Source organism: Perognathus longimembris, chromosome 20, assembly GCF_023159225.1.
Source record: "Perognathus longimembris pacificus isolate PPM17 chromosome 20, ASM2315922v1, whole genome shotgun sequence".
NCBI classification, from domain to species: domain Eukaryota; kingdom Metazoa; phylum Chordata; class Mammalia; order Rodentia; family Heteromyidae; genus Perognathus; species Perognathus longimembris.
The window spans coordinates 851,504-870,492 of record NC_063180.1 but is presented as its reverse complement, the minus strand read 5'-3'; the positions used below and the strand labels follow the sequence as shown (position 1 = coordinate 870,492).

The following is an 18,989-nucleotide window of genomic DNA, read 5'->3' as shown; positions in this document are numbered from 1 at the left end:
GAGATTCCACAGTGTTTAATATCTGTTATACATGAAAAGTGATTTGTTCTTTACCAACAGTTCATTTAAATAATCATTTCTTCACCTTTGAAGTTTAAAAATTTTTGATTCCTCTCTTATCTAATTTTCTTTAGGAATTTTTTTTGTAATCCTTATTTATTTCATATTTATATGAAACCTGTTGCTGAAGTGAGACTGACAAGTTGGCATCTGTACTCAAAGGATGACTTGCCCAGATATTGTGACTCATATGTTCCTGCAAGACGTACAGATGTTGTTCGCTGGTCCTTGACATGGCTGTTACCCTGGAAACTTTGAAGCCAGATGTGCTTTTTAATTTTTTTAACCACTCTAGTTCATTGATCATTAGAATAGCTAAACAATGGGGTTTGAGCTTAGGCCATGGGTGCTAGCTCTAAGCTTTTGCGTTCTGGTGCTCTACTACTTGAGTCACAGCTATATTTCTGGCTTTTTTGTGGTTAAAAGAGTCTCACTGACTTTCTTGCCTGGATGGCTTTGCATGATGATCCTCTAATCTCAGCCTCCTGAGTAGCTAGTGTAATAGGGAGGTCAGATCTGGCCAGCGCTATCATTGACTGTGGAGGGGCGTCAGATTGACTCCACCTCAGATTAGAGCTGAAGCCAACTCCATCTTCACTAAAATCTCCCCCACCCTATTCTGGGAAGTTCCCCTTTATTATGATAAGTTATGTAAATTGACCACCTGAGGCCTGGGAAGTTCAAGGGAACCTGTGCCCTCCCATGAGTGGGCGTATCTACCTGATGTCAAATCCAGGGGACAATTCTAACTATAATGATAGGTTGGTCCAAACAGATACTATGAGACAGACTATTTGAGTGCGGCCTAGCATGCTCTGTAAGTGCTGTATCCTCATTGGCCGCCTGCTTGTGGTAAGTTTGACTGTGATGTTTGCCAGGCTGGAAGGCCACAAGTGCAAGTGGCTCCAGCTCCCAAGTCTGGGCCGCGACCTTACAAATGTTGTTGGCAGTTTCGGCTCCCGAGTCTGAGCTGTGACCAAGGCTGGTCAGTTCGCTTTTTTTTTTTTTTTTTGTCTTTTACTTCCCCAATAAATCCATCTTTTTATTATCTTGTAGCTGGAGACTATGTGGTAGACTCTTGGGTGAACCAGGAATCCCCTCCCTTGGGGGGGAATCCTGTTTCATTGTAGAGAATGAAGTAGAGTGGGGGTTCGCTACAATGAAACAGGGTTCCCCCCAAGGGAAGGGATTCCTGGTTCCCCCAAGAGTCCACCACACAGTCTCCAGCTACAAGGTGACAAAAAGACAGTTTTATTGGGGAAGTAAAAAGTGAACAAAAAGTGAACCGACAGGCCTTGGTCGCAGCCCGGACTCGGGAGCCGAAACTGCCAACCACGTGTGGAGCCCAGACTCGGGAGCTGGGCTTGTACACACCTGGGCGGCCCAGACTCGGGAGCTGGGACCGCCCCCGTGTGGCCTTCCAGCCTGGTTATAAGGCAAACATCACAGACAAACTTGTCACACGCAGGTGACCAATGAAGATACAACACTTACAGAGCATGCTAGGCTGCACGCAGGTGGCCAATAGAGTTACAGTCTGTCTCATAATATTCATTTGAACTAACCTATCATTCTAGTTAGAATTGACGCATGGATTTGGCGGGGCTCACATGATGCAGGCGGATATGCCTATTCATAGCTGGTTTCCTTGAAGCTCCCAAGCCTCAGGTGGTTAATCTACATAACTTATCATAATAAAGAGGAGGACACAGGTTCCCTTGAAGCTCCCAGGCCTCAGGTAGTCAATCTACATAGTAAAGGGAGCTTCCCTGAATAGGGTGGGGGAGGGCTTAATGGAGATGGAGTTGGCTTCTGCTCTAATCTGAGCTGGAGTCAACCTGAAGTCCCTCCACAGCTATTGATGGCACTGGGCAGATCTGGCCTCCCCACTACATTCCCCCGTTTTTTTCTTGTACATGAAAATCAAATCATTGATTTCTCTAAGAGCTTTTTGCCTAGACTGTAACATGGTTTCATCCACAGGTTTCTGGGGAGAGCAAGCATGATACAAGAGCCAGTGTGATGTCACTGCTGCTCTTAGGCTTGTACCCAGAAAGAACCTGGTTATCTATGAGGTCCACCCCCAGGGCAGTTACAGGTGTTCTCACCTGTTTAAAGTCTCCATCCAGTTACCTAGGTAACTGGCATACCTCCTCTGAGGTCGCACCCTAGTTCATCTGGACACCCTAATACACTTGGATACACCTCCCACTCCAAGCATTTCCTGGGAGTGACTCTGTAGCCTGCCACGCATGTTTTTCTCAACTCCAGTTAACTTAGAGGAGTGGGAAGGTTACCACAGGAAGAATGTCTCCCCAGTATCTTAGATTTACTACCCACTATCATAGATGACTGGCAAGTTCCTGCCCAGTAGAAAGACATGGGCATTTAGAAAGGCATGCTTACAAACCATTCTTTTAGGACCTCCCGGCTCCAGTTAACTTTTGATAGGCCAAACACAGGTGACTCTGAGATCTGACACTGTCTCTGCCATCCAAGCAGTGGCTTGCTGCCTCTGGATGCTCCATTTGTCCCAGGAGTGACTTTTCCACTCAGAGGTAAATGCACCTTTGGCATTTCTCTTGGTCCGTCACTGGACTTGGACTCAGGGCTTGAGTGCTGTCCCTCAGCTCTCCAGCTCAAGACTAGCACTCTACCACTTTGAGCCTCAAAGCAACTCACAGCTCTGTTCCCAGCACTCTGCTGGCTGAGTAGAGACGAAGACTCTCACAGGGACCTTTCTCTGCCCGGGCTGGCTTTGAACCGCAGATTTCAGATCAGTGAGTCATATAAGAGGCCACTTTACTCCAATTAAAGCAACAAGGTGGTCCACACAGAAATAGTTTTTAAGTATGCTCTTACCTGGAACTTGCTAAGGAATCACCTGTCCTGTGTGGGTCTGTTGAAAACTGTTACAAAAATGCCTATAGACAGACTGGAAATGCATTTTTGATTTTAAAGTCTTTTCCTCAGTTCCTCTTTTGACAATGTAATAAACCTCCAAAAATTTGGTAATGCTCAAACTCCAAGTTCCATCTTAAACTCGTCCATTCTTACTCTTTATCAAAGTCACAAGAACATTACTAGTTCAAATGTTTTACAAATGTCCATTTTAGTGGGTCATCACCAGATTGCACCACCTTCCACTTGTCCTCCTTGGTCAGGTTAGCTGCTTTGACGTGGGAAGCGTGGATCCAGGTCTTTAGGCCATCTACCTTGACAGCAGTCGGAGTGGTCAGGACTACAGTGTAGGGGCCTTTCCAGCGAGGCTCCAAGGACTCAGTCTTATGTCGCCTTACCCACACCACCTGTCCTGGCACAAAAGGGTGTAAGGCTGGGGCATCTTTAGGCAGCTTCTCATGAGCGGCCTTGATCTGGGAATAAAGTTCATTTTGGATTCTCTGCAGGGCCTGTAAGGACTGTAACAAATGTTGGTTAGACAATTCAGCTATGGCTTCAGAACCAAGCTTAGGGCATAAGGGAGGAGGCCTCCCGAACATTATCTCATAAGGTGTGATGCCCTTAAAGTATGGTGTACAGCGTACCCGCAGAAGGGCAAATGGTAGGAGGGCCGTCCAGTTTTCGCCAGTCTCAAGGGTCAATTTGGTTAAGGTCTCCTTTAGAGTTCTATTCATCCTCTCTACCTGACCTGAACTTTGGGGATGATAGGCACAATGTAATTTCCAATTAATCCCCAATGACTTACCCAAAAGCTGGGTTACCTGAGAGATGAAAGCAGGGCCATTGTCCGAGCCTATGGCCACTGGGAGTCCAAACCTGGGAATTATCTCCTCTAGCAGCTTCTTCGTTACAGTCTGCGCTGTTTCCCACTTGGTTGGGAAAGCTTCTGTCCATCCTGAAAAGGTGTCTACAAAAACTAGCAGGTACTTACATCCATACTTGCCTGTTTTTACCTCAGTAAAGTCTACCTCCCAATAGGCTCCTGGCACCGTTCCTCTTTCCCTCCTTCCTTTGACAGCTACTCCACCAGCAGCATTTGTCCTCTGGCATGGCACACACCGGCTGGTAATATCCTCTAGCATTTTGTCCATTTCAGGTATATAGTAGAACCGGCGGATTAATTCCGCTAGCTTGCTCTTTCCTAGATGGGTTCCCTGGTGTATTTGCTTAATGAGAGTCTGTCCTAATGCTCGTGGAAGAATAATTCTTCCACTGTGAGTCTGTTTCCAGTTTCCCTTTTCACTTACATTGTGAAGAGACTGGAGAAACTTTTGATCTTCAGAAGAATACTGGGGCTTCTCTGGGAGGGCTGGCGTTGGGAGAAGGGCTAATGCCATCGGGCCCCTATCTCTTGTAGCCACTTCCCGTGCAGCCTCATCCGCTCTCCGGTTCCCCTTTGCTTCCTCTGAGTTTCCCTTCTGATGTCCTTGGCAGTGCATTACAGCAACTGCCTTTGGCAACCATATGGCCCGAAGTAGGCCTAATATCTGTTCTTTGTTTTTGATGGTTTTGCCTTCTGCTGTCAGCAGCCCGCGCTCCTTATAAATGGCCCCGTGTACATGTACAGTGGCAAATGCATACCTGCTGTCCGTATAGATGTTGACCTTCTTGTCCTTTCCCAGCGTCAGAGCTTGGGTTAGGGCAATGAGCTCAGCTTTTTGCGCTGAGGTGCTCACTGGTAACGGCTCAGCCCAGATGACCTGGTCCCCTTCCACGACCGCTGCTCCCGCTAGCCTTACTCCGTCCATCACGTAGCTGCTCCCATCGGTGAACATGGTCTTTTCCGCGTCTGGTAGCGGGACATCTGTGAGGTCTGGTCGAATGCTGTGGACATGGGCCACAACCTCCGCACAGTCGTGCAGCACTGTCTGATCAGTGTCTGGCAGCAGGGTAGCAGGGTTGAGGGCTGTGGAAGCTCGGAAAGTCACTTTAGGCTGATTGAGCAACAGGGCCTGGTACTGTGTTAGCCTGGCATTGGACATCCACCGGTCCGGGGGGCTTCGCAACAAGTTCTCAACTGCATGCGGAGTAGTTACCACTAGGTCCTGCCCCAATGTTAGCTTGTTAGAGTCTTTGACTAGCTGAGCTGTTGCTGCAATCATCCTAAGGCAAGTAGGCCATCCTGATGCAACAGGGTCCAATTTTTTTGATAAGTAGGCCACTGGCCGATACCAGGGTCCTAACTTCTGAGTTAGCACGCCTTTTCCCACTCCAGCCTTTTCATCCACGAATAGGTGGAAAGGTTTGTGGATATCCGGGATGGCCAGGGCTGGAGCTGAGACTAGCTGCTTTTTAAGGGTCTGGAATGCCTGTTCCTCTTCTTCTGTCCATCTAATATTTTCTCCTGGCCCTTTGGTAATCTCATATAAGGGCCGTGCTACTTCAGCAAACCCCAAAATCCAGAGTCTACAGTACCCCACAGTTCCCAAGAATTCTCTTACTTGCCTCTTTGTCTTGGGAGTGGGGATCTGCATGATTGCTTGTTTCCTGGAGCTCGACAAGGTCCTGAATCCCCCTTCGAGATCATACCCGAGATATGTGGCTCTCCTGGTGCACAGCTGGGCCTTCTTTGCTGAGACCCGGTAGCCAAGTTCCTGTAGCGCCTTTAGGAGCCCTTCAGTAGCTTGTAAGCAGATCTCCTCTGTTTCTGCAGCTATCAACAAATCATCCACATATTGTAACAAGGAAACCTCGGGGAAAGAGAGTCGGTACTCACGGAGGTCCGTGTGCAGTGCCTCATCAAAGATGGTGGGGGAGTTCTTGAACCCTTGAGGCAGCCTGGTCCAGGTCAGTTGTCCTTGGCATCCATTCTCTGGATCTGCCCACTCGAAGGCAAATAGGGGCTGACTGGCTTTCGCCAGCGGGATGCTGAAGAAGGCATCCTTCAGGTCTAGGACTGTATAAACCTGTTTCTTGGGGTCAAGCATGCTGAGCAGAGTATATGGGTTAGGTACAGTTGGGTGAATGTCTTCAACCCTCTTGTTTACTTCTCTCAAGTCTTGCACCGGCCTATAGTCGCCTGTCTCTGCCTTCTTTACAGGAAGAAGTGGTGTATTCCAAGGCGACTGGCACGGGACCAGTATCCCCGCTTGTCGGAGGCGGTTGATATGGACCCTGATCCCCTCTCTTGCTTCTGAGGCCATGGGGTACTGTCTCACTCTCACAGGTTCAGCAGAAGCCCTCAGCTGGACCAGCACTGGGCTCTGATGGACAGCCAGGCCTGGCGGGTTGGTTTCTGCCCACACTTGGGGAAACCTCTCTTGGAGCTCCTGGAGGAGTTTGAGAGGGCAACTGTTTTCATTGGCCTGGTGCAGAACATATTCTTGGGCTATTGGCAGTGATAGCTCTAGGATCTGATTCTCCTGTGGGGGTTTCAAGTCAACCTTAATCTGTGTCGCCTCAAACTTGATTTGTGCTCCCAATTTGTGTAATAAGTCTCTCCCCAACAAGGGGTATGGACACTCAGGCATAACTAAAAAGGAATGGGTCACAGTTCCTTTGCCCAAGTCCACTTTTCGACTTGTAGTCCATTGATAACTTTTGGATCCCGTGGCCCCCTGTACTTTTGTCCTTTGGTTGGTCATCGGCCCTAAGGCCTGCTTTAAAACAGACATGTCTGCTCCAGTGTCCACTAAGAATCTGACCGGTTTTCCCTCCACTTTTAGAGTTACCCTAGGCTCTGGGAGGGGAGAGCCCCGACTCTGTCAATCATCCAAGGCCAGTGTTTTGGTTTCCCTTCTCTTTGGGCATTCTCCTCTCCAATGCCCTTTCCTCTTGCAGTAGCTGCACTGATCCTTCTCTAACATCCACGCTCTTTCCCTACTTTTACTTCTACTTCTCCATAGTCTTCTCTCACGGGGCTCAGAGCCTGTTTTCCTCTTCTGTTCCTCTTGGGAGATAGCAAAAATCTTAGCCAGTTTCCTAACCTGTCTCTCTTCTGCAGAATCCCTGTTGTCAAAAACTCTGATGGCAATCTCCACTAACTCTGACAAATTTTTTCCTTCAAACCCTTCAATCTTCTGAATCTTTCTTCTAATGTCTGGAGCTGCTTGTCCCACAAATGCTACATTAATCGCCTTTTTATTTTCCTCAGCCTCTGGGTCTATAGGAGTATAAGTACGGTAAGCATCAAGAAGCCTTTCTAAATAGGCTGCTGGGGACTCATCCATTCCCTGTCTTACTTCCCCTACTTTAGACAAGTTCATAGGGCGCTTTCCAGCAGCCCGGAGACCACCCAGAATAGTCTGGCGATAAACCTTTAGCCGCTCCCTACCTGCTGATGAATTCGGGTTCCAGTCCGGATTCCGGGAGGGCAGGGCTTCCTCTATCTCAAGGGGGTCTTCCGATGGCCTGCCGTTGTTTCCTGGGACCAGCTTCTTGGCTTCCCGGAGAATCCTGTCTTTCTCCTCAGTGGTGAAGAGGATGTCCAGGAGTTGCTGGATATCGGCCCAGGTGGGTCGATGAGTCATAAAGAGAGTTTCTAACAAAGAGGTTAGTGCCTGAGGCTTCTTTGAGAAGGGAGGGTTCTGTTGTTTCCAATTTAATAGATCATTAGAAGCAAAGGGGACATGAACCTCATAAGGGTGAGCCTGGCCCTCTTCAGGGGGTCCCACCTGTCTAAGTGGGAGTGCAGCAGGGGGAGGAAGGGGATCCCTACTTTGGTGGGCTGAGGGGCGAGTCTCTCTCCTGTCCCTTCCTCCAGCCTCCCCATATGAAGAGCCAGAGCGAGTATGGGATGGACTCAAGAGGACTTGATCTGACTCCCTGAGGGAGAGGTCAATAGGCACCCTATGGCGGACGCGCGGGGGGATTGAGTGGGGTGTGAGCAAGATATCCTCCTCCTCCTCCTCCTCCGGCGGGAGAGGCAGCATGCCCTTCAGCTGTTTAGGAAGCAGCGGCGGCCGTGATTTCAAAGCCAAAACAGTGGAGGTATTCTCGGGAGGCAAAAGGGGTTTCAGCCACTCTGGAGGTTCCTCTATTAAATAGCGCCATGCTACGATGTAGGGAACCTGGTCCAGATATTCTCGGTCGCTGACAATCATTGCCTGGGATTCATAAACAAGTGAGAGATTAAAGGTGCCTTCTGGGGGCCACCCAGTACCGAGGGTGGGCCATACCAGCTGGCAGAAAGTAGTCAGTTTTCCAGGGAAGACACAATCACCAGATAACTTTGCTCTCTTCTCAAAATCTTTAAAATGTTCTAAGATCAGGTTTAGGGGGAGTTTCTCAGCAGAAGCCACTTGTCGTCCCATATTTTCCTGTAAAACACATCTGATAGCAACAATTACCAAAAGCAAAACCAAGAACAGACACAGGTAGAGGAGCAGTTCCTCAGTGGATTTTGGTCGTTCCATGCTTCCCTGTAGAGGAAAGTCAATCATAGCACTAGCAAACAGGAGTAGGAGTGTGAACAAACACAGATAGACAAGACCACGTGCCGAACAGGGAACAAGGTCAGAATTGCTGATTTTTTTACAAAATTTATACATGTCCTCCCCAATGAGGACTTCCAGAAGGGAGTCAAGGCGTCCCTTGACCACCCCGGCCTTAGAGAGCTCTGCTGCGTCCAGCTTCTCTCTGTCTTAGGCCTACAGACGGTGCACCTTCAGATTCAGACGGGCCCACTCGGCAGCCCCACAGACGGCCTTCACGGCCAGTGCACTCATGCAGACGGCCCTTACAGCCAGTGCACTTACAGACGGGCCCACTCGGCAGCCCCACAGACGGCCTTCACGGCCAGTGCACTCATGCAGACGGCCTTTACAGCCAGTGCACTTACAGACGGGCCCACTCGGCAGCCCCACAGACGGCCTTCACGGCCAGTGCACTCATGCAGACGGCCTTTACAGCCAGTGCACTCTTACAGACGGGCCCACTCGGCAGCCCCACAGACGGCCTCCACGGCCAGTGCACTCATGCAGACGGCCTTTACAGCCAGTGCACTTACAGACGGGCCCACTCGGCAGCCCCACAGACGGCCTCCACGGCCAGTGCACTCATGCAGACGGCCTTTACAGCCAGTGCACTCTTACAGACGGGCCCACTCGGCAGCCCCACAGACGGCCTCCACGGCCAGTGCACTCATGCAGACGGCCCTTACAGCCAGTGCACTTACAGACGGGCCCACTCGGCAGCCCCACAGACGGCCTCCACGGCCAGTGCACTCATGCAGACGGCCCTTACAGCCAGTGCACTTACAGACGGGCCCACTCGGCAGCCCCACAGACGGCCTCCACGGCCAGTGCACTCATGCAGACGGCCCTTACAGCCAGTGCACTCTACGAATGGGCCCACTTCGGCGGCCCTAAAAACGGGCCTGCTCAGGCAGCCCTACACATACCTCATTCCTCCGGAGGTTCCTTTTCTTCACCTGGGCGTCTTCCCCAACAAAATATTGTGGTTAAGGACCCTTCCCGGCCAACGCACCAATATGAAGTAGAGTGGGGGTTCGCTACAATGAAACAGGGTTCCCCCCAAGGGAAGGGATTCCTGGTTCCCCCAAGAGTCCACCACACAGTCTCCAGCTACAAGGTGACAAAAAGACAGTTTTATTGGGGAAGTAAAAAGTGAACAAAAAGTGAACCGACAGGCCTTGGTCGCAGCCCGGACTCGGGAGCCGAAACTGCCAACCACGTGTGGAGCCCAGACTCGGGAGCTGGGCTTGTACACACCTGGGCGGCCCAGACTCGGGAGCTGGGACCGCCCCCGTGTGGCCTTCCAGCCTGGTTATAAGGCAAACATCACAGACAAACTTGTCACACGCAGGTGACCAATGAAGATACAACACTTACAGAGCATGCTAGGCTGCACGCAGGTGGCCAATAGAGTTACAGTCTGTCTCATAATATTCATTTGAACTAACCTATCATTCTAGTTAGAATTGACGCATGGATTTGGCGGGGCTCACATGATGCAGGCGGATATGCCTATTAATAGCTGGTTTCCTTGAAGCTCCCAAGCCTCAGGTGGTTAATCTACATAACTTATCATAATAAAGAGGAGGACACAGGTTCCCTTGAAGCTCCCAGGCCTCAGGTAGTCAATCTACATAGTAAAGGGAGCTTCCCTGAATAGGGTGGGGGAGGGCTTAATGGAGATGGAGTTGGCTTCTGCTCTAATCTGAGCTGGAGTCAACCTGAAGTCCCTCCACAGCTATTGATGGCACTGGGCAGATCTGGCCTCCCCACTACAGAGAACCCCACTTCAAGTAGCATAATAGGCATGGCATTATCTCTAGAAAATGAGACATTCAAATACTATGTACTTTATATAAAATTTCTTTGATAGGAATTTTTGTGTGTTCAATAATGAGGTTTGAACTCAGGGTTTTATGCTTGCTTAGCAAGTGCTCTACCATTGAACCATGCTCCTGTTTCAAAAGAATGTTCATTTCTCTTTTCTTTTTTTCTTTCCCTTTCTCTTTTCTTTTTATGTTAAACCTGTAAACATTTTTTCCTCTTCAGTTTTAGAGTTAATTTTTTTTATTTGGAAGATGTTATCTAGGACATGCTTTTATTCCTTTTGTCTGTCTGCCCTCACAATCATCTCTTCTGTTCTCTTTTTTGTTCCCATCTGTATTCATTATCCACTCAAGAAGCCTCAGTTTCCCCACTGCAGAGTTGGCATAACATACCCAACTTGCAGGGAAGCTCCTGAAAATTAAAAGACTTTATGTACATAAATTCCTTAAAAGAGCGCTCAGCTCAGAACAAGTCATATGAAAGTTATTGGAAATTCAACCACCCTTGGTCTGAAAACAGTATGCAGAAGATTGTGAACATAAACACACCATTTTTTGTCATTCCCTATGTAACGCAGTACAGAAACTATTTATATAGTGTTTACTTCATAATTGGTATCATGGATAATCTAGGATGATGTACAGCAGATAGACGGTGGGCAAAGATATGCCAACCCTGTCTTTTTGTATAAGAAACTTTAGCATACCAGGATTTTGGCATCTGAAGGGGGTCTGGGAACCCATCTATCTATGGATACTGTGGGGCTACTGTATTTGAAGTTGTAGGGTTTGATGGATTGATGAATGCACATGTTGAGTTATCAGCTGTTTTTTCTCATGCTGTTAGCGATTGGGCAGAGAGGCTCTGCTCTGAATTTGCTATCAGCAGATTGAACTGGAAACTCCTGTCTTTTGATTAATCTTTTTCCTTTTTTGTCACTGCCTTCTCAACAATCTTTAAAAGACCACTGAGCTATGAAATCTAAGGAGCAAGCCAGGAAAATGCCTCTGAAAATTGAATAAGGGCTTTAAAATGTAGCTAATGTACACAATCCCCTTCTCTTCCCATGACTGTGTGAAGCAAAATGGTCGCTCTGAAACTGGGTTGATTCCAAAGCACAACTGAGTTTTCAGTAGAAAATAAATTATCTCAACTGTCTCACAGTTGCTTGTGGACAGAAGGATCAGGTTAGCTAATTTTAATTATATTCAGTTAGCATGTCTTGAAGCCCATAAATCTAAATGCCAATAAATTAATATACCACTCTGAAAGCCTCCCAGCCATAGAATTAAATCAGGCATGCAGGGAGTACCATGCAGAGCCAACTCCCTGGGGCCCAGGCATTTCAATTTCACTGTATTAATATGTCATTAATGGGGCATCCAGGTCCCTTTGTCCACATGGGTGACCATCAACAATGAGGATCGCTGAGTATGAACTCAAACTACCGCATGCTTGGGTTCTGCATAGCTATCCACCCCAGAATCCTCTGTGGCAGCTGCCTCTCCATCAGTCTCTATGGGCCAGGCTTGTCTTAAGGGCCAGTGGTTGCTTTGAGTGGGATCAGAATGAGACTGACTAAGGGGTTTTGGGCCTTTGCTCTTTGATATTAGGAAGGACTTAACCCCTTCCCTGTTGAGCTAGAGAGCTTTGGCTTTGAGCAGGGCTGGGATAAAAAGGCAGGAAGTGAGATGCTATTTCATACAAATCACATTGGTTGATAATGGACCCTGCTCTGCATGACCAATGTTATAGATTGACCCTCCAACAGCACACAGGTCATGATGAGTGGCTGAATTCATGACTTGGTGGTCTACTGTTAAGGATTCCATTTCCATTCAGAGCAAGCAGCAGAGCACAGCTGTGACTCATAAAGAGAGCACTTTTCTCTAGAAGCCATTGAGGCTTTGTTCTCCAATAATGACATAGGCCTTGACAGCAATCCCATCTCCACTGACACATTGGCTGGAACATAAATGCCCAACTAGAAGGAGGCTTTTTTCAGTGATGTGAACCTAAGCCCGAGCCTTCCTTTGTTCTAGTCTCCACTCAAGATTGTTAGCTTGGCTGGTGCTGGTAGATCACACCTGGAATCCTAGCTAGCCACTCAAGAGATTGAGATCTGAGGATTGCAGTTTGAAGCCAGCTGGGCAGGAAAGTCTGTGGAAACTCTTATCGCCAATTACCTCCCAGAAAATTAGAAGTAGAGCTGCAGATCAAAGTGGTAAAGTGCTAGCCTTGAGTGAAGGAGCTTAGGGACAACATGTAGGCTCTGAGTTCAAGCCCCATGACCAACAAAAACAAACAAAATAAAACAAAGAAACTACTAGCTTTTGGGGTCTCTCAGGGAGGGCGATTGAGGGATTAAAAATGGCCTTCTCTATATTTTGGTTCTTGTACGTCAGCCTCTGTGGAGCTGGGGATTACACATGAATATGGAGAAAATGAGTCTCAGATGGGTCTTCTTATTGCTAAAAACACAGAGTCAAAAGGGCTAGATGAGGGCCTGTCTAAAACACAGGGATCTTCTGGTGGATGAGTTTATTCTTTAGAATACCTGCTTCAATCTCACATCTCCGTACCCATTCAAGGAGTTTGCAACTTATTTAACATCTAAAGGCAGTAAGGGTGATGGAGGAAAGACCTACTGGTTTCAGCAATATTTAGCTTTATCCCATCTCAGTAATGGTCTTCACTTCCTAGGTTAGGGAGCCTAGGTAAGCATTCCGATATGTGTTGGGTGTTCGCATCCAATTATGCCTTCCAAAATTGGGCTGCAAGTAAAAGATGGGACTAGGGTCCTAGAGGACTCCTGGGGGACAGGCCTGAGCTAAATATCCTTTATTCACCAGCTGACCTCCTACTCTGAGAGGTCCACCATGCCGTTCAGGGATGAGTATTACCTTAGAGCACATGTGCATAGTAGTTGTCCCTGAAAATCTCAAGTCTTCCCCCGTGGACACTTACCTTGAGAAGAGGTACAGGTTTTGTTGGGGCAGTCTGGTAGGAAGATTTATGGTGTGAGTACTAGGCAATTGAATGGGTCTTTCATTTTGGGGATTGTACCTCTGCTTCTTTCAAGTTCTATTCAAGTCAGCATAACCCCAGGGGCTTTGGCTCTGAAACTCAGCTCTCTAGGGAAATGTTGATGAAAGAGGCTTTCTGTTTAGGTGACTCAAGGCAGGCTCTGTTGATTGCAACCGCAGCTCTGCTCACATAGATCAAGTAATAATTTATCAGGTTACCTACTTACTTCTTGTTCAATGATTCCTTGACCCACTGGCCTGTGCTAGATTTCTGTGGGTCAAGCTGTTTTGGCTTCCTTGGCTCTTTCCCAGTCCTTCAGGTCCTTAGACTGGAGAAGAGATAGTCCATAGCCCCTTTCATCCTTTCCCTTTAGCCTCAACCCTCTCCTGTGCCTGTCTTGAACTCTGGGTTCCAGCAGCACTGAGGTGAGTGCACCTTACATTCTCCTTGACGGCCATTTCCCACCCTAGGTCTTTCCCCCACTGTGGTGCTATCCTATGGCCCAGGCTGCTCCCCGCCTCTTCTCAGGGAGAAGGAACTTGTTTCTATCTCAAGATGTTTATGTTTTGCAGGCCCTACATTTCAGTCTTGTGTTTGGTACTTGTCTAACTGTTTTGCTCGAGTTCAGGACCCCCAAAAAGACCACCAGAGACCAAGATCGATGTAAACAGCAAAGAGATGTTTATTGTGAGCTAGCTCAGACCTCTGGGCACATGGCAGCAACTGGTGATGCTAAGAGAGGCCCCAAGTCAAAGTTTAGTAGTCTTTTTTATATCATGAAACAAACAACTCTTAAGCAATCTGGGAAAATTTCTCGCAGTCAGGCATATGTTTGATTAACAATCACATCATACTAAGCAAGCAGAGGGAAATAGGCTAACCTTATCTACAGTTAACTTTGTTAGCAGAGGTCTAAAGTTAAACTTTGTTAGCCAAGGGCTATAGTTAACTTTGTTAGCAGAGGGCTAAACTGCATTCCTTCCTCTTGTCCCTTGTCTGTCTCAATCTCTGTTTATATTTAATAGAGACCTTCAGCAGTTTTTCTCAAAAAATGTTTTGCAGGCTTTAAGATGGAGTCACCTAGGTCTTTTGTGTCTCTTCATTCCCCCATTTCTTTTATGAACCTTAGAAACCAATCATGGGTTCCTCTGAGTTAGTTTATAAGATTTTTTTACCTTGCCATAGCATACAGGTTGGTACTGGGCTCATAACACCATTAATTGAACAGCACTAACTCTATCTTTTACAAAGGCAATAAGTTTGTTAATTATACAGGGTCCAATAGTAAGCACAAGCAAAAGTATTATTAGGGGCCTCATAAGGGTAGAAATTAAGGTAGTAAGCCAAGGGAAGTTGCACACCATTTTCCTTAGGCTACACATAATGAGCAAATCCAGGCTTCACATACTTTGCAAAATCATCTCAGTGAGAGAATCAAGCAGTTGAAGATATTTACATGAAGTCTTTCTGGTTTACATTTAGATGACATCACATAAGTCCTTTATCCCTGCAGATACAGGTACAGATAAACATAGTTTCACACCGAAGCCCCAATTCTGACCCTATTTATATTATAGCAAATTTGATTACATACCAACTTTACTCATAAGCTCTAATTTTAAGACATACTGATACTTTTTGCTACATACTCAAACTTTCTAGGGAATGTCTTCCTTTTTCTAATCTAAAGGGAATCACTTGTCTTCCCCAATTCTCTTTGTAAAGACTTTCCTTATCCCATTCATGCCCTCTTCTACTTACTCAGACCATCAGCAACTTACTTGAACATTCTGTGACAATTGACAATCCTTACTTTTCAAATCCCTTTCTTATCCAGAGGAAAACATCTTGTTTCCTCTATTCCTTTCTTCAATGCTTTTTATACTAACTTTCCTCTTTACATTTCCTGGGGCTTCTTTGCTGCTAGAGTTTAAACTGTCTACATTTTCTTTTCCTCTGGTTTGTGGAATCCAGTTCATCTAATTTACTGAGTTCATCCACAGGCTGTTGGGGAAAACAAAGATGGGGCAAGGGTCAGTCTGATCAGACTGCTGCTCCTAAAAAACCAGACCAGAGCCAACTATCATGAGTTCCTATTTTAGAGTGGATTTCTCCAGTTTCCAGTGCCCCTAAGTGCCTAAGGATGGCCAGTGGCATCTGTAAGATCTACCCCCAGGAGGGCTCCATGAAGATGCTCCCAGCAGTTTAAATCTCTGTGCAGTTACCTTGGTAACTGGCACACCTGATGGCAGTTACCTCCCTCTCTTCTCTGAGGTCACACCCTAATCCATCTGGATACACTCCAATACACTTGAACACACCTCTAACCCCAAGCATAGCCTGGAAGTTATTCTCCAGACTGACATACATGCTTTGGATTTAACAGCACACCATCAGTTCCACGGAATTGTCTTACTTGAAAATCTCTTACTATATCCAATTTTCTTAATAGAGGTAGTTAACTCCAGTCAACTCAAGAATACCCCTCCAAAATTTTAGTTTCAGCAGATCCAAAGCACTTTCCAGAAGAAATCAGCTTCATATGAGAGTCCCATCTGTTTTTACCCAGATAGGGCTGCACAGGGTGAAGATGTAGATTCTTTCAGATGACTGTCAGGCAGGGGGCGTGGGAGCAGCAGGCAGCAGTGTTTCCCAGTGGCTCAAACAGAATGTCCCACCTCCTGCTGGGCTGCTTGCAACTCTGCATAGCCTCTTTGGTAAGAAATATTCTTCTATGTGGGGTTTCCAACTTAAATATTGTTATACATGGTATTTCCAACTCAAAGAACTGACATCCTGTCCTCAGAAAAGCTTCTGGTAAATTCCAAAGTTATCTGGAAAATCCTGAATTATTGGTCAAAAGTTAGGAGACATTTTAAATTGGCATTATCTTAAAGACACTATAGGAAATTTTAGATATCTTTTATAATGTGAAAAACAAAACCAGTTTACTGTTACTTATTAAAAATAATTATGGGGCTGGGGATATGGCCTAGTGGCAAGAGTGCCTGCCTCATATACATGAGGCCCTGGGTTCGATTCCCCAGCACCACATATACAGAAAATGGCCAGAAGTGGCGCTGTGGCTCAAGTGGCAGAGTGCTAGCCTTGAGCAAAAAGAAACCAGGGACAGTGCTCAGGCCCTGAGTCCCAAGCCCCAGAACTGGCCAAAAAATAAATAAATAAATAAATAAATAATTATGATGTACTATTTGCCACTGATCAGTAGCTATCCAGCCTCATCTGCACACAGTCACTGAGCTCAAGCCACAATAAAATTGATAATAAGCGGGAAACAGTTTTTAGCAGCAAAGAGCACTGTTTTTACAGGAAACAAAAATCTATAATCTTTCCCATGTGCTTAAGTTACTCTTTCAAGGAAGATAACATTCCTTGAATAACTTAAACTGGTTTACTGCACCACTTACTGCTTTCAGTAACTAAACCTTTTAAATTATTATATTTTTTAGGTGTAAACATAGAAGATTTGGCCTGCAATCATCTCTCACAAGTACAGTTCTTACACTGTTTACCATTTACCTACTCTATTCTGCCTCATCTCCTAGACTGACTCTGATCCTTTGATCTCAAAGGGGAGCTGATGCATGAAGATCATCCATCTTCTGTAATTTCTTCAAGCTGACTCATGGGCGTTGCTTACCTAGTTAGGATCCTGCTACCTTAAACTGCTTTACCAAGGGGCAGAAAGATCAGAAGTCCTTTAGGAGCTTTACTCCATACTGGAAATTATTAATCATTTAAATTTTAACAATTATACAAACCCTCTCTTGGGCTACAGCACTGTAGCCTCTTATCATTTTAATTTGTATAAGCATTTTTTGACTGGCGGAGGAAATCTAACAATGCCTAAATTAACTTTGTAGGCCTAGATCTCAATAAAGACAATTTTAGGTCCTCAAGCTTTCTTTCTAGAACAAATATGCTAGCTCAGAATTCTCGTTGCCAGTTAGAACTTTGAGTAGATGCAGGGGTTTGGGATTTTAAACTATCCCCCCATGAGACAATCTTATCACTACTACTCACTATTACAGATGGATGGCAAGTTCCTGCCCAGTAACAGACATGGGCATTAGAAAGGCATGCTTACAAACTATTCTTCTAGGACCTCCTGGCTCTGATTAACTTTTGAAGGGCCAAACACACATGACTCTAGGATCTAACACCATCTCTGCCATGTAAGGAGTGGCTTACTGCACCCAGATGCTCCATCCTTTTTGTCCCAGGAGTGACTTTCCAATTCTGAGGTAAATGCACCTTTGGCATTTTGCTTGGTCTGTCACTGGGCTTGGGCTCCAAGGCCTGAGTGCTGTCCCTCTGCTCTCCAGCTCAAGGCTAACACTCTGCCACATTTGAGCTCTAACATAACTCACAACTCTGTTGCCAGCACTCTGCTGGCTGATTAGAGATGAAACTCTTATAGGGACCTTTCTCTGCCTAGGCTGGCTTTGAACTACAGATCATGAGTCCCTAAGGCCACTTTATACTCCAATTAAAGCAACAAGGTGGTCCACACAAAAATAGTTTTTAAGCATGATCTTACATGGAACTTATTAAGGACCAAAGTTACATCTGACAAACTTGTAGGAATCGTCTGTCCTCCGTGAACCTGTCTACAATTTTACAGAAAACCTGCAAAGTAAACTGCATTCGCAATTAATCAATCATTTGGTAGCCATAATTTTCCTTTATCCAACTTTAAACAGCCATTTAGGACAAGCTTAATTTCCAGATCTCATATCTAGAAATCCATTTTTTTTTAAATTTAAAGTCTTTAACATTTACTCTCTAGCAGTCTGGCTGCTCAAATTCTTTATCTAGAAATGTATTTTAAAGCCTTTAGAAGTAGAGGCTTTTACACCTTTGTGTCAGCCTTATTTGCATCCGAAAAACTCTGAAACCCAGGGGGCATCCAGCCTTCTGGCTGCCTGTTTTTATTAAAGAGTCATTTATTTATTTATTTATTAGTCCCAACTACTGCATGAAGACCTTTAAACTCAAAAGACAATTTTTCCTTAATGCAATAATTACAATTACAAAATTAGAAATACTTATCCATTCAGCTTTCGTATAAATTAGTGAGAAATGTTAATCTGTTTTGCCATTTCTTCCTACAGAGAGTTAATGAGCGTTTACTTCTATCCCCATTAGTTTAACATATATGCTTTAAAATAATTGCCTAATTATATGTAACTTAAGATAGTTAAGAATCTTACTATTACATCACAACTGATCCCCAAAACAATTGTGACAAAAGTACATTCAGCAGTGTACACCAGAACTACAAGCACAAGAATCCAGACTTAGCTTTTCTTTTTTTTTTTTTTTTTTTTTTTTTTGGCCAGTCCTGGGGCTTGAACTCAGGGCCTGAGCACTGTCCCTGGCTTCTTTTTGCTCAAGGCTAGCACTCTGCCACTTGAGCCACAGCGCCACTTCTGGCCATTTTCTGTATATGTGGTGCTGGGGAATCGAACCCAGGGCCTCATGTATATGAGGCAGGCACTCTTGCCACTAGGCCATATCCCCAGCCCCTCATTTTTTTAATACATCCAAATTGCGAAATACAATTGAACCTTTTAATTCTCCTTTAAGGATTTCCAATATTAATAATCCATCCTAAGGGGCAGTTTTTGAAAGCACAGGTCCTGGCCATCCCAGAGGACCATACAGAGATAATCACAG

The 18,989-nt window shown here is 45.9% G+C and overlaps 1 long non-coding RNA gene across 1 annotated transcript; it reads left to right on the top strand.

Moving 5' to 3' along the window:
- The first annotated feature begins 2,649 nt into the window (after nt 1-2,649).
- On the top strand, nt 2,650-17,725 carry LOC125338639. Its single transcript, XR_007208344.1, has 3 exons — nt 2,650-2,681; nt 4,908-4,911; nt 17,608-17,725. It is a non-coding gene; the product is annotated as an uncharacterized LOC125338639 (long non-coding RNA).
- Nucleotides 17,726-18,989: the final 1,264 nt, after the last annotated feature.